Here is a 13,111-nt window from a genome sequence, read left to right as displayed (position 1 = left end):
AAATATACCTACTTCCCCTACCTCACATTCCACTCTCACCTGAAAAAGAAAAAAAGGGCAATCTGCTCCCAAAAAAAAAATTACGCCCCATACATAGCTGCCCATTTTGCACACATGTCCACTGGACACATGAAATGTTATTTAATTGGCATTACAACATACTTTGTTGTCCTCACCCCTCTCTCAGGGGTTGAAGGGTTCATATCTACCTCCAAATGTATTGCTTATGCACAGCTGTTGCTGTTGAAGAAATGGGCAGCTATGGACCTTCCCTACACACGTCCTGCACATCCTGAGCTATTTTCCATACTGTCTTTCCCTCTTTGTGCCCCTTTTTCACCACTTTCCTATCTCCTCATTTTTCTTTTCTTTCAAAGAAATTAGCGCGGGGGTGAGCGGGAGTAAGCACTTTTGAGCAGTAGTTAGCAGGTTTGCGTGGGTTTGTGCTTTTTTGCGCTTGGCTAAGCAATGTGCAGCAATGCGCAAACCCATGCAAACCTGCTTAAAACTGCTTAAAAGTACCTTAGTCACTCTGTATGTGAGGGCCCTTGTTCTGCTCAGGAACAAAATAAAACACTTCTGTAAGTCTCGAGCACCAGACCTTGCACATACTACACAACATGAAGTACCACTAAGCCACGGTAGGTATACATCAAGTTGGTGCTTAAATAATTATATCATGTATCAGAATGAGTGAATGTAAAGGAAAATTAGGAATACCATACCACACAACTTGTTCTGTGGATGTTGACCAACAGTTGTTGTGGAATTACATTACATGACTGTGATAAGAGAAGCAGCCATTCTAGCAGGAAATAATGTTACACCATCACTTTACAACCCCACACAGTATCACAGCAGGACAAACACTGGCATATCTGTTTAGGGCAGAGGCCATACCTCCCAACTGTCCCTAATTTTCAGGGATGGCCCTGATTTTGACACAAATTTTAGCTCTGTCCCTCTGAATCCCTCCTAAAACTACTGACTTTGGGCAGAAAGGTGGTGAATTACACTTAATGAATAATGACAATAATTAAGAGGTAGACACTTATTTTACTTCAGAAAAGGTGTATTAATTCATATGCTCTAGTTCTCTCAATGTTTCAACTTAATGGCACTAATATTTTAAAGGTGTCCCTGATTGTCCCTGACTTTTTCTTGACTTTTCCCTGAGTCTGTTCAAATATGTACCGGATTGGTTGAGAGGTCTGGCAGAGGCAGAAACACAGAGGCATATTAGCCTTTCTGCTGCTACACACTGTGCAAATAGCTTTGGAAGGAGTTTCAGAAGCATACCCTTATGTAGGAATACAACACTGAAATACAAATGGACGTAGCCATGTACTGGTAACAACCAACTGTAAGAACTTCCCCTACCACATAATTGCTCTATTGCTGAAAAGACCTGTGTGGTGCACGGACAAAAATAACAGGCTATTCTCTGGCTATCATGTGGATAGGTTCACAGTTGGGAGTTACACAGACAGACTACTTGCCTTGATAAACTAACATGTACACAGCAACCCTATAAGTCCGGCAAGATAAAATCTACACAATACTACTTATGCTCTCTGTACTTCTGCAACCCTACCCAAATGTTGAATATACCTGTGTGTGCAGGGTCTACCAAGGATGTAGGTAAGCATACTCACAGTACTGAAATGTGCCCAGTTTTTCTGAGCAGCTTGTGCTAATGTCAACACTAAAAAAGCACAAACTGTTTAGAACTGAGTAAATGAATATTCACAATATAGCAGTTCACAAACAATTCTTTGCCAAAGGACTACATCTCTATAACTAGCTTTGTATGGCAGTTAATTGTAACAGTTGAAAAGAAAGTACATCTTTCCATGTATCTTGGGGTTGCATTTTGAGGGGTGAGTACATTTCTACACTGACAAGTGGGTACTGGAAGCAGCAACATTAGGTCTGAGTACAAAATGTAAATCTCTGGCTACACCACTAGCTTCTGATATAAGAAGTATACCAACCTTCTGTCTTAAACAATGATGTCCACACCAAACAAGGATGACCCCCATCTTGGAAAGCTGAAAGGGCCATGCCTACATGAGTCAGCAATTTATAGTACTGGGTTGCTATGACAGTGATTACTGCAATTACTACACAGCAGGATGCATGCAATTAGCAAATGGTGGCCACTAATTGGTGCAGTGGCCATCACATGCTCATGTACAAATTCCTACAAAAGCAGGCTGCAATCTCTGCCAACAAACTCAATCACTCTATTGTAGAGACTGAGAGAGAGAGAGAAACAGAGAGGGAGAGACAGAGAAAAGGAAAAATAAATATTACCAAATTATACAAAGGAAAGGTATGTGACACATATGTATTTACTGGCATGTAGTAGATGTTATTGAAGAATAGTCCACATAATGTGAAACATTCATATGTGGCAGCAGTACTTCTTTATGCACAGATGTTCTGCTTAACTACTGCTATGGACAATACTGTTTGCACCTGTGGGCAGTGGGACATACCTGTAAAATGTGTAGCTCAGCATTAAATGTCAAAGATCTGATCCATGTTATCTGTGTTCTGTACAGTAGTGTGGCCAATGGCTGTTGGAGGGATTAACGCTGACATATAAACATGGATGTGACAGAACAACACATGCATGATAGTCATATTAAAGTGTAGCTTAGCATTGGCAACTGCTGTAGCAGTCTAGTATGCCTATCTAGCATCTGTTGCCATATATACCCCCCTAATATTAGTCTGTGTTCATATGTGACACCTGTTTGTGTTGCAGAAAGGACCAACAGTTCAGCTGTGAGGTCCAGGGACTTACAACAGTGTGGACCATGTGTGTGTATGCCACACATATGGAGAAATATATATGTGTCATATATATTCACATCTGTATATGTGCATAGAGCAGAGGACATACTGCAACTGTTTGCGAAGGGGGGGATATATATGTTGGTGAAGGTTAGTATGTGCATACTTGTATGTAGGTTTTAGTGTGTGACAAACAAGATAGCATACAGTGCTGGTATATGACATGTGGTGGTTAAACACTGTGGGTGGTTTGTTCAGTTTGCAATGTTGAAGCCAGTAAGGCCTGCTAAAGCTACCTGGGCCATGAACACCTTCAATGCATTTATCCCAAGACTGTGCAATTTTATTACATTACTGTACACCTTACATCCTTTGTATAATTGATATTCTCACTATGAAAGGTGAAATGTATATGTGCCTACATATATATGTATATGTAGACAAATGGATGTGTATATATATATATATATATATATATATATATATATATATATATATATATATATATATATATATATATATATATATATATATATATTTATATACTCATACACACCTACATCTACTTGTTGCAATAGATTCTCTGTACTGTTGACTGACTGTGATGGTCAATATGTTTGTGAATACGTCAAAGATATGTATCTGTGGGATAGCTTAGTGGGAAACTGTTTATGTTATGGTATTATGGGTCCTTGCTTTGATCCTAGCAAAAGCTGTGTATTCTGCTGCTAGGCAGAACAAGTGCTATTGCATACAGTGTGATTAAGTCCCTTGGTTTTAACTAGGGTGTGTGATTGGAGGCTAAAGCACTACATCTATGATTATTGAGTGGTACTGATGTTGAATGCAAATCCTGTGTGTACTGTAGTACTATTTGAAGCTCTGGGCCTGTACAGCAAAGTATGGTGTATGTCCACATTGCTTGCATCCACTGTTTTGTGTGGTCTCTGTATTCATCACAGATTACATTTCTCAAGATTCAGGTTGTGTAAGTACTGACACACAGTACTGTATAGTACACATTGAAAGCTTATCTGGGTTGTCATACCTTTGTGTCCTGTAATTATGTCTGATGTGTGTGTGGGTATGTCTGTAACATGTTCTTTGACATATGTGTGGTAATCTAGCAGCATTCATAGTGTACTTTAGCAGTATGTGACCTATATTCCCAATTGTGCACATATTTTGGCCACGGGTTTGGCATTAACAAGTTGTGTGGTATAATAGTAATACATTTACTGGACCTTACACTGATTGTGATGGATGATATATTCCTTTACACATCAGCTTGATGTATATCTGCTGTGGCTAGGTGGTGCATCGTGTTGCATACAGTGTGCCAGGTACTCTTGTATAGGCTTATATAGTGATTTTATTTTGTTGCTGTGCAGAACATGGTTCATTAGATAGAAAGTGAGCAAGGCACTTTCAAGCAGTTGTGGGGTGAGCAGTGATAAGTGGCAGTTACAGTGTTTCACTCTCAGTTAGCTTATAGGTTGCTATATATGGCAGTTCAGTGATATCTGTACTGTATAATGTTAAATGTGCCATATGACTTGCTCAGACATATTTTGTATTTATGTCTTCCAGGGATCATGGCCCACCACAGGAACCCAAGTTACAATAGTGCTGAAGATGATATCATTACTAGCAGGATGATTCAGCACTACCGTCTCATGTTCTCACGAACCAGCCAGGACCAGCAGGAATGTACTGCAATGTGGCAAGATGTTGTCCGCAGGGTCAATGAAGTAGGCCTGCATAACCGGACATATGAGCAGGTACGTCACCACTGCAGTGATCTTCTCAGACATGTCTGCCAGCATGCCACTGATGCGCGTAGACAACAGCTTGCAACAGGGGGTGGTGTTAATATCCATCCCCCCTCAGCAGGGTGGAGGAGCTGCTCATGAGCCTGGTGGCACCAGCCCAACAACAACAGCAGCAGACATACACCATGATGGAGGTTGGAGCCACCCAGCAACCACACATGGAGCATGCAGGTAACATGGCATATCTGTAGACTACTGTTATCTGTATTGGTAGATCATGCATATGTGAGATGTGGAGTGTGTCGTTCAAAGATGTGGAGCCTGTTGTTGTGCAATACTGATCATTTGGAACATAATCTGTAGCCCTGCGAATGTAAACTCTTGTACTCTAAGATTGCAAACACACAGTAGCAATGCCACAGTTGTGGCCACTGACAAACTGTTTCATTTCTATCTAGGTATCTCTGGGGTGACATCAAGGCAGCAGACAGATGCTGGTGAGTGTGTTCTACATTTATTATTGTAAATAAAAAGTGCATGTTAAAGTTAAGGTGTAGGCCATGTACACATTTAACACACCTACCCATAATGCATGCTGTGCATGTTTGGTGTAAGAGCGCGCACATCTCACTAATGTAATTAGCTGCCTCAAACACATGCAATACCCAGACCATATCAAGCAAATGTGGCTAGACTGTAGTGACCATTGGATAGGCACAGTTGATACTCAACATGCACATAACATACACATCTATGTCATACACAGAGCATTTTAACATGCTACACATAAAAGATTCCCAAACCCTCTGTAAAGACACACTCCAGTATCCAAAAACTCATCCACACATTACACACAATATACCTGAGGGATAGAGGCCTATCCTGGGGCATTTAAACACTCTTGAACAATACTTTTGATGGAACTGCAGAATCTTCTGAAATCACACACAAATCACTAAAATGCTAAAATTTAATGAGAAGCTTTCGGGTTGTCCAGCCTTCATCAGCACATAAAAACAATAAATTCTCTAAGTTTTAAATAGAGGTACAATTAAAATCACATTTAAACACTCTGCAACACACTACAAATTCATGTCAGGGAATGCTCCTTATTGGCCTCCTTACAAACTCATGTAACAACTGGTTGTGAAATGGTGAATTTAGCCAAGGTAGTACAGTTCTGGCACAGCATGATTAGTGTTGGTTTGTGAAACATTTGTAGCCTTGAGTGACCACCTGATGCGTCATGATGATGTACCCCATCCAGTTATTGTAACCACAATACTACACATAGCTGTCATTGCACAGGTTCCGTATCCATGGCCAGAGACGGTGATCTGTAAAGCCTGCCAGGTACATTCTGTAGCTGTCTCACAAATCCCTGTATATGGCAGCCACATGGTGGAACTGTGTGCATGCAGACATACACACATAAACCAGAAACCGTGGGCAAACACATACCCGCATACATTACATCAACATTGGCCCATAACAGTACTCATGGCCCTCACACACACACTCACACACACATGTCAATTGTATGGCTCAGTGTAGGCCTCTGGCAAACCAACAACACACCCTGTGCATATGATGAAACCTCTGCTACCTCCTGTCATTTGTAACATTGATGCAGGAACAAGCTAACATGGTGCTGATGAACAGGGTGACTTTAATAAAGTATAGCAATGGTTGGATGTGTAGCATGTTGTCAGCAGTAAAGTGTAATGATATCCTTGAAGGTGTAGCTGAGCAGGCATGATGCATTAAAGCTGTAATTAGCAATGTTGTATTGTTTTCACCAGTGTTTATTCCAATTGTGTTTTGTTTGCCCATGTGCCACTTGGCTGATGTGTGTAGTTGTGTCAGCATGCATGATACAGTGGACAGTAAGTGTGGGATATGTGCAACACACATTTGCAGGTGTCCATTTGTGAACATGGTGGAGGTGCACTGTTTGCATGTACATGCATATTGAAAACATGGGCAGGGTGACATGCCCTGTATTGGCCAGTGTTAACACTCGATAGTTTCTACTGGTGGTCAGTATGCATTGTACTACACACATTTTGGAACTTGAGTACGCATGTGTGTGTATGACACGGGTTGACACTGTGCTATGGGTGATGCTGTTGTTATCTGTCATTGGTTTGCATTGCTAAGGTTTACACTGTCCCAGCTGCATAATCCTTTAGTAATGCACACTGTTCACCTACAGGGTTGCATGGACCGTGTTATCACAAATACAAAGAGATTCTCACTTATACAGTAAAAGTGCATTAATCTCATGGACCCCTGCCATAAACTAAATATATAATAGAAGGTGTAAAGTTGTACCAAAAGAGTTACATGCCAAGAAGGGATAACCTCTCTGGTCAGTATCATTGGGAAAATACAAGCCCTCATTAAACATACAAGGCAAGCTTCAAAATACAAAATGGCAAGGATTACAAAGACAGCACTAAAGCTTTCTTTAGTGTTGTTTATAATTTACAGGGGAAATCTCAGATCGGGTCACAGTTAATGTAAATAGTCACAAAGTACACTTATCTGACTGACATTACCAATTTCTTGTCAGACAGTCTGAATGCGGATTTCACCACCCTGTCGTTACACAAGGGCCACATTTCCAGACCTGAAGAATGTAAAACCTGATGATTCACAGACACTCTAGTTAAAACATCTCTTTACCAAAGTCCAAACCACAGTGGCAATGGTACTGGGCAGTGTCCCTGGCTGTGCCATACACAAGCTGACATATGAAGTCACCACTCACCTAAACACTCTGTCCAGATGCAGCCTCTGTACAGGTTACATACTTGTGGAATGACACACGGTAATGGTGTTCACAGTCCTCAAGGGTTGAGCTACAACTTCTTCTTCTTCTTCTCCTTTCAGATGCTCCCATTAGGGGTCGCCACAGTAGATCATCTGTTTCCATTTCTTCCTGCCCTCTGCATCTTGCACTGTCACACCATTCACCTGCATATCCTCTCTCACCACAGCCATAAACCTCATCTTTGGCATTCCTCTTTTCCTGTTACCTGGCGGCTTCATCCTTAGCATCAATTTCACAATATACTCTGCATCCCTCCTCAGCACATGTACAAGCCAACTTAATCCTGCCTATCTGGCTTGGTCTACTAACCTTCAAACCCAGGCTGACCCACTAATATACTTATTCCTAATCATGTCCACCCTCGTCACACCCAGTGCAAATGTTAACATAAATTGATTAAGGGTAGAACTACAACAGATCCTGGAAACTCTCACCCTATAAGCCAGACAAATGTTATCTGGAAGGCTATGGAGCACAGCATTATGGAACTCACTAACAAAGACATTATGAACCTGCAAACACTGCACCATACCCACTTAGGTTCTCTAAAAGTCAGATCATGGCTCCTACACCTAGTAGACTTCAAGCCAGTTAACAAGGCTATAGGTGAGGGAGGGAAGGTCCACACAGCCAAGCTATAGCTCACCAGCAATTCATACCCATCCCACATTCTGATATTATACATAACCTCAACAAACTGACCATAAACGATTGTTAGATGATGGATTGACAACTGACATACAGATGTAGGACACACAATAACATTTTCAGCCTCCATGTACAATTCTATGCCAGTAACGAGTGGTATTCACCTGCACTCAGTCCTGGGACCACACCTGTTTTGCATATAGCTTTCTTAGGTACAAACAAACACAGTAGGGATATGTCTGCCCATGTTTGATGAAAATGCATACTGTGGGCTATACTTTAGTCTCCAGATGACACACACATCCTCCAAAAGGGTATCATAGAGACAGATACCTGGTATCAAACACATGCTGTAAAGCTATAAGCCAAAGAAAGCATAGTTATCCACTTTTAGAAAGCAAAGTATCCCCAGAGTACCACATAGGTAGTAGCCCCCAAAATGTGGAACAGGTACTAATGTATACATAGAGCCATGTGTTTATTCATCTCTCCTTTGATAATCACATTACCAAAGGGTTTTGGAAATCCCTCTGTGGAGCACATAAGCAATAAAGGGTTTGCATGCAGATCCACTGAGGTTGTTGCACACCTACAATGATTAGTCATCTTTGCTAGACTTTGCTTGCTTTGGAACAGGATTCAAATATACCTCAAGCATAAACCCTCACTCACACTCTTCAATAGAAACTGTGATGAGTGGATATGAAACAGAAGATGTAGCCCAGGGATCACTGCAATGGCCAAGCTTGTCACAAGCATACAGAAGTGACCCAAGGTCTGGAAAGTGCCAGCACACTCTGGCAAAGATAACAGATGCTTTCATGGAGAAAGCAGAGTAACCACCTATGAAATAATTGAGGTCACATGTATGTATATGGCTTTGCCCCACAGCTACCTTACATGTGTAATGCACATACAGTTGTCATTGTGATATGTCATACAATAGAAAAATCAAAACCACTATACATTGACCAACAGTGTTACATACTCTCACAGTTAGCAAGTGTGAGATTCCTTCCTAACTACATTATGATACTACAGCAGTATGCATTTACATGACAAGCTATATACATTACTGGGATTTCACCTTCCCACATGTATATTTGTAGGATGGTGACATCATCAGACTTGACAAAGATGAGTATACCACTTTTAAGGGGTGTGAATAATCTCCAAAAAGGTTGCTCCTGCCCGGGGAGACACACACACGCTTTCACTTGACAAGTGCAGGATTCAAACCTCTACCTAACTATATTATGATATTACAGCAGTATGCATTTACACAACGCACTATACACATTACTGGGATTTCACCTTTCCACAGGTATATTTGTTGGATAGTGACGTCATCAGACTTGACAAAGATGAGTATACCACTTTTAAGGGGTGTGAGTAGTCTTCAAAAAGGTTGTTCTCTCCCCAGGGAGAGACAGACACACATACATACAGTTGGCAAGTGCGGGCTTCTTAATCCAAACTAAGTACGCCTTTACACTTCAGCAAGCAATATGGAGTAACAGGGTGCAATACAGACATTACTTGCTGACACTTTGCCCAAAGGTTTTTTTTTCACATTTGCTAACCTCAGCAGGCTTATCATACTAGGTGTATTGTGAGCGTATTGTATGCATAGGCCATGACCATATCATATATGGGTTGATGCACCACATGCTGGCACACACAGGGTCAAACCAGTGGCTAAGCTCTGTCAACCCCATACTGGACAATACAGTCAAGAGGAATAGGGTCATACAACCACAACACCAACAGTCTCACATAGACCTACAATATAAGCACCAGCAAAACACACACATAAATATACATTACCATACTTAGAGAATACAAATATTAATCTGAAAAAGAGAGAGTGTCCTCCTAAGCAGACAAACAAACAACATGCACCTCCAAGCACACGCCAGAAAACACATAATACACCAAAGCAGTGTGCCTTAACAACAGGCCCTAAGGCAAAACAACATACCCAACACACTAGTAATAGGTGATCCATAGTCAGGCACACAGATGTTCCACTCACTCGGCTGGACAAGGGAAAGGTTACTGTCAGTTGTCTATCAGGTGCTATGATCCGCCACATAACACAAGCACTTACATCACTCCAGAACAGGTACATATATGACGTGTTCTTTGTACATGTCAGTGTGAATGATCTGAGACATACCTCCCAGGACAACATGATAAGAGATATATAGTAGCTCTATGATCATGTAGCCCAGGCTGGTATGACCCTGACATTGAGTAGCATCTTACCTTTACCTACATGATACTGCAATATAACAGAAAGATGATAAACTTCAACAATTGGCTGAGCTTCTGGTGTCATTCAAAGGGGATCCAGTCTCTGTCTGCCTGTGATGACACGATAGACAAGCCTTGTTGCTTCGCTAGAGATGGTTTGCACCTGTCGCCCCTATGCTTCTGAATACTGGCCAAGGCTCTTGCTGACCCCATACTACCTTTTTTAGGCAAGGCTCAAAGGTTCATAGGTTCATAGGTAGGTACTAGGCTATCGGCCCTGGGGCCTATACAAGCCCAGCCAAAAAGGTACCCTGGCTTTTGCCACCCAAGAAATTTATTTTCCTGCGCCACTGTCGAGCAGAGACTTAGATGTTGGGGTCCAGAGTTTGGAGGTTACCAATGTCTTTGTTCATAAGTTCCATGATGATACGTTCCATGGCCTTGCAGATCAGGCTCATCAGGCTAACGGGGCTCTAGTTCCCGGGGTCCATGGTGGCTCCCCCCTTGTGTAGTGGGATAACCATCACTGTGCGCCATTCAGCAGGCACAAAGCCTGAGGTGAGGCTATGATTGAACATGGTACTTAGGTGTGGTGCCAGTTCATTCTGTAGTTCATGTAGAACACAGCCTGGGATGTTGTCTGGTCCCATGGATGCTGTGTTGCTGGCTTTATAGAGTGTGGATTTTACATGTGCAGCCATGATTACAGGAACTTTGCATTCTTCCGGTATAGAGATGGGCTCTTTAATGGGTGAGAGGGGGTAAAGTTAGCACTGAACCTATCTGCCAGGATGTTGGCAATATCAGTTGGGTCTGTATATTTAGTGCCATTGTGCTGTAACTCAGAGCAGATCTGAGTGTTGCCATTGAGATTCTTGACATAGCTATAGAATACTTTGTGGTTGTCTTTAGAATCAGTGGCAATTTTGTTTTCATAACTAGCTTTGGAGAATTTTATCAGGGATCACAGCTTCTTACTGAGGCTGACCAGGGAGCTCCTCCACTCATGGGATTTTTACTCTCTTTTGCAACAGTTTCTTCCTTCTTTTGTACAGTTTATGGCAGGGGACCACTAGATTGGCTTCCTTTTTTTGGATGATAGCATCTTGGTTCTGGTTGGGATAGCACGATCCATGCACTCATGTAAATGATTATAAAGTGCAGTTGTGTAGGAGTCAGAAGTCGTAACTGTATTGTCCATCTGCATGGGTGTCAAAGTTCACCACTTCTGTCTTAAGAAGCATGAAGTTTTCTTTGGAGAAATTTTTTAACATGGTTTACTTAATGGGGGATGGGGGCAGAATGTGGATATGTAGGGTAATTAGCTTATGGTCGGATTGGACCAACGAGGCATTGACTTCAGGTGTAGAACACTGGTCACTCAGGATAAACCAAACCCCGTAACCAACACAAATAACCACAAAGTGAGCTAAATGCTACTCATTGCCAGAAGTCTCAGCCTTCAAATGCACACACTCGAGGCACTTCTCAGTATAGAGAATATTGATATCTGTGCAGTAACAGAAACCTAGTTCAAGGCACCAGAGAGCACACCAGCACTACCAGGATACTACTCGTTCCATACCTTCCAGCATCAGAACCTGGATCATAGCACATAGGGTGGGGATGTATCCATATTCATCAATTATACCTACACCTCTCTCTACATCCTCTCTACAGGATATGTACCCATAGAATGTTGCACAGCAACATTCTTTCCACTCCACAAGGGTGGGGCCACAAAAGACCCTTGGCATTCCTGCTTTATGAGCCTGACGAGTCTGATCTGCAAGGCAATGGAGCCAATCATAATGGAAGTCAACAATAAAGACATTGGGAACCTTCACACAGTTGATCACACCCAGTTTGGCTTCGTCAAATGTAGATCAACCCTCCTGAACTGGGTGGATTTCTTTGAGACAGTTACCTAGGCTACAGATAATTGAAAGGAGCTCCACACAGCTTACCTATATCTTGCTAAGGCCTTTGACACCATTCCCCAGTCAGGTATCATAGATGAACTCACCAACCTGGGCATAAATCCATACATCACAAGATGGATTACAAACTGGCTCACAGATAGATCCCACAAATTAAGAGTTGCTGGCTACATATCAGACTCTAAACTGGTAACAACTGGTGTCCCCCAGGGTTCAGTCCGGGGGCCCCTCCTGTTTGGTATAGACTTCTCAGACGTACATGCCAACATAGGAGGGTTGTGGTTGACTACGTTTGCTGGGAACTGTAAAGTGTTTGCCATAATAGATTCCCCGAATGACACAAATATTCTTCAGAAGGGACTCTATGAGACAGATGTGTGGTGTCAGAATCATGGCCTCAAGCTCAATGTGAAAGAATGCATAGTAATCCCCTTTGGGGAAAACAAAGTACCCACAAACTACCACATAGGTGTTACCCCCTAAAAACTGACAAGGTAATAAGGGATCTGGGGACACAAGTAGATAGTCATCTTTCCTTTGACAACCATGTTGCCAAAGTGATTATGAAATCCTATGTGGCTCACCTAATCAACAAAGGGTTTGCATCAGGATCAAAAGAGGTATTGGTGGCCCTCTACTCTTAAGTCATCAGACCCATCATTGAGTACAATGCACCATTTTGGATGTACTCGACGAAGCATATCCAGCAGCTGGAGAAACCACAGAGGTACCTCACCAAGAGGATTACTGGCCTCAAACAGTTGTGTTATGCAACACAACTGGTAAAACTAAATCTGTTCTCCGTTGCATACCACCTACTCAGAGGCATACTCTGCCTGAAATGCAGAGCCATATCC

The sequence above is a fragment of the Protopterus annectens genome, chromosome 2.part1 (assembly GCF_019279795.1).
Source record: "Protopterus annectens isolate FY-2018-M chromosome 2.part1, PAN1.0, whole genome shotgun sequence".
Lineage (NCBI taxonomy): Eukaryota > Metazoa > Chordata > Ceratodontiformes > Protopteridae > Protopterus > Protopterus annectens.
This window is presented reverse-complemented; position numbering follows the sequence as displayed.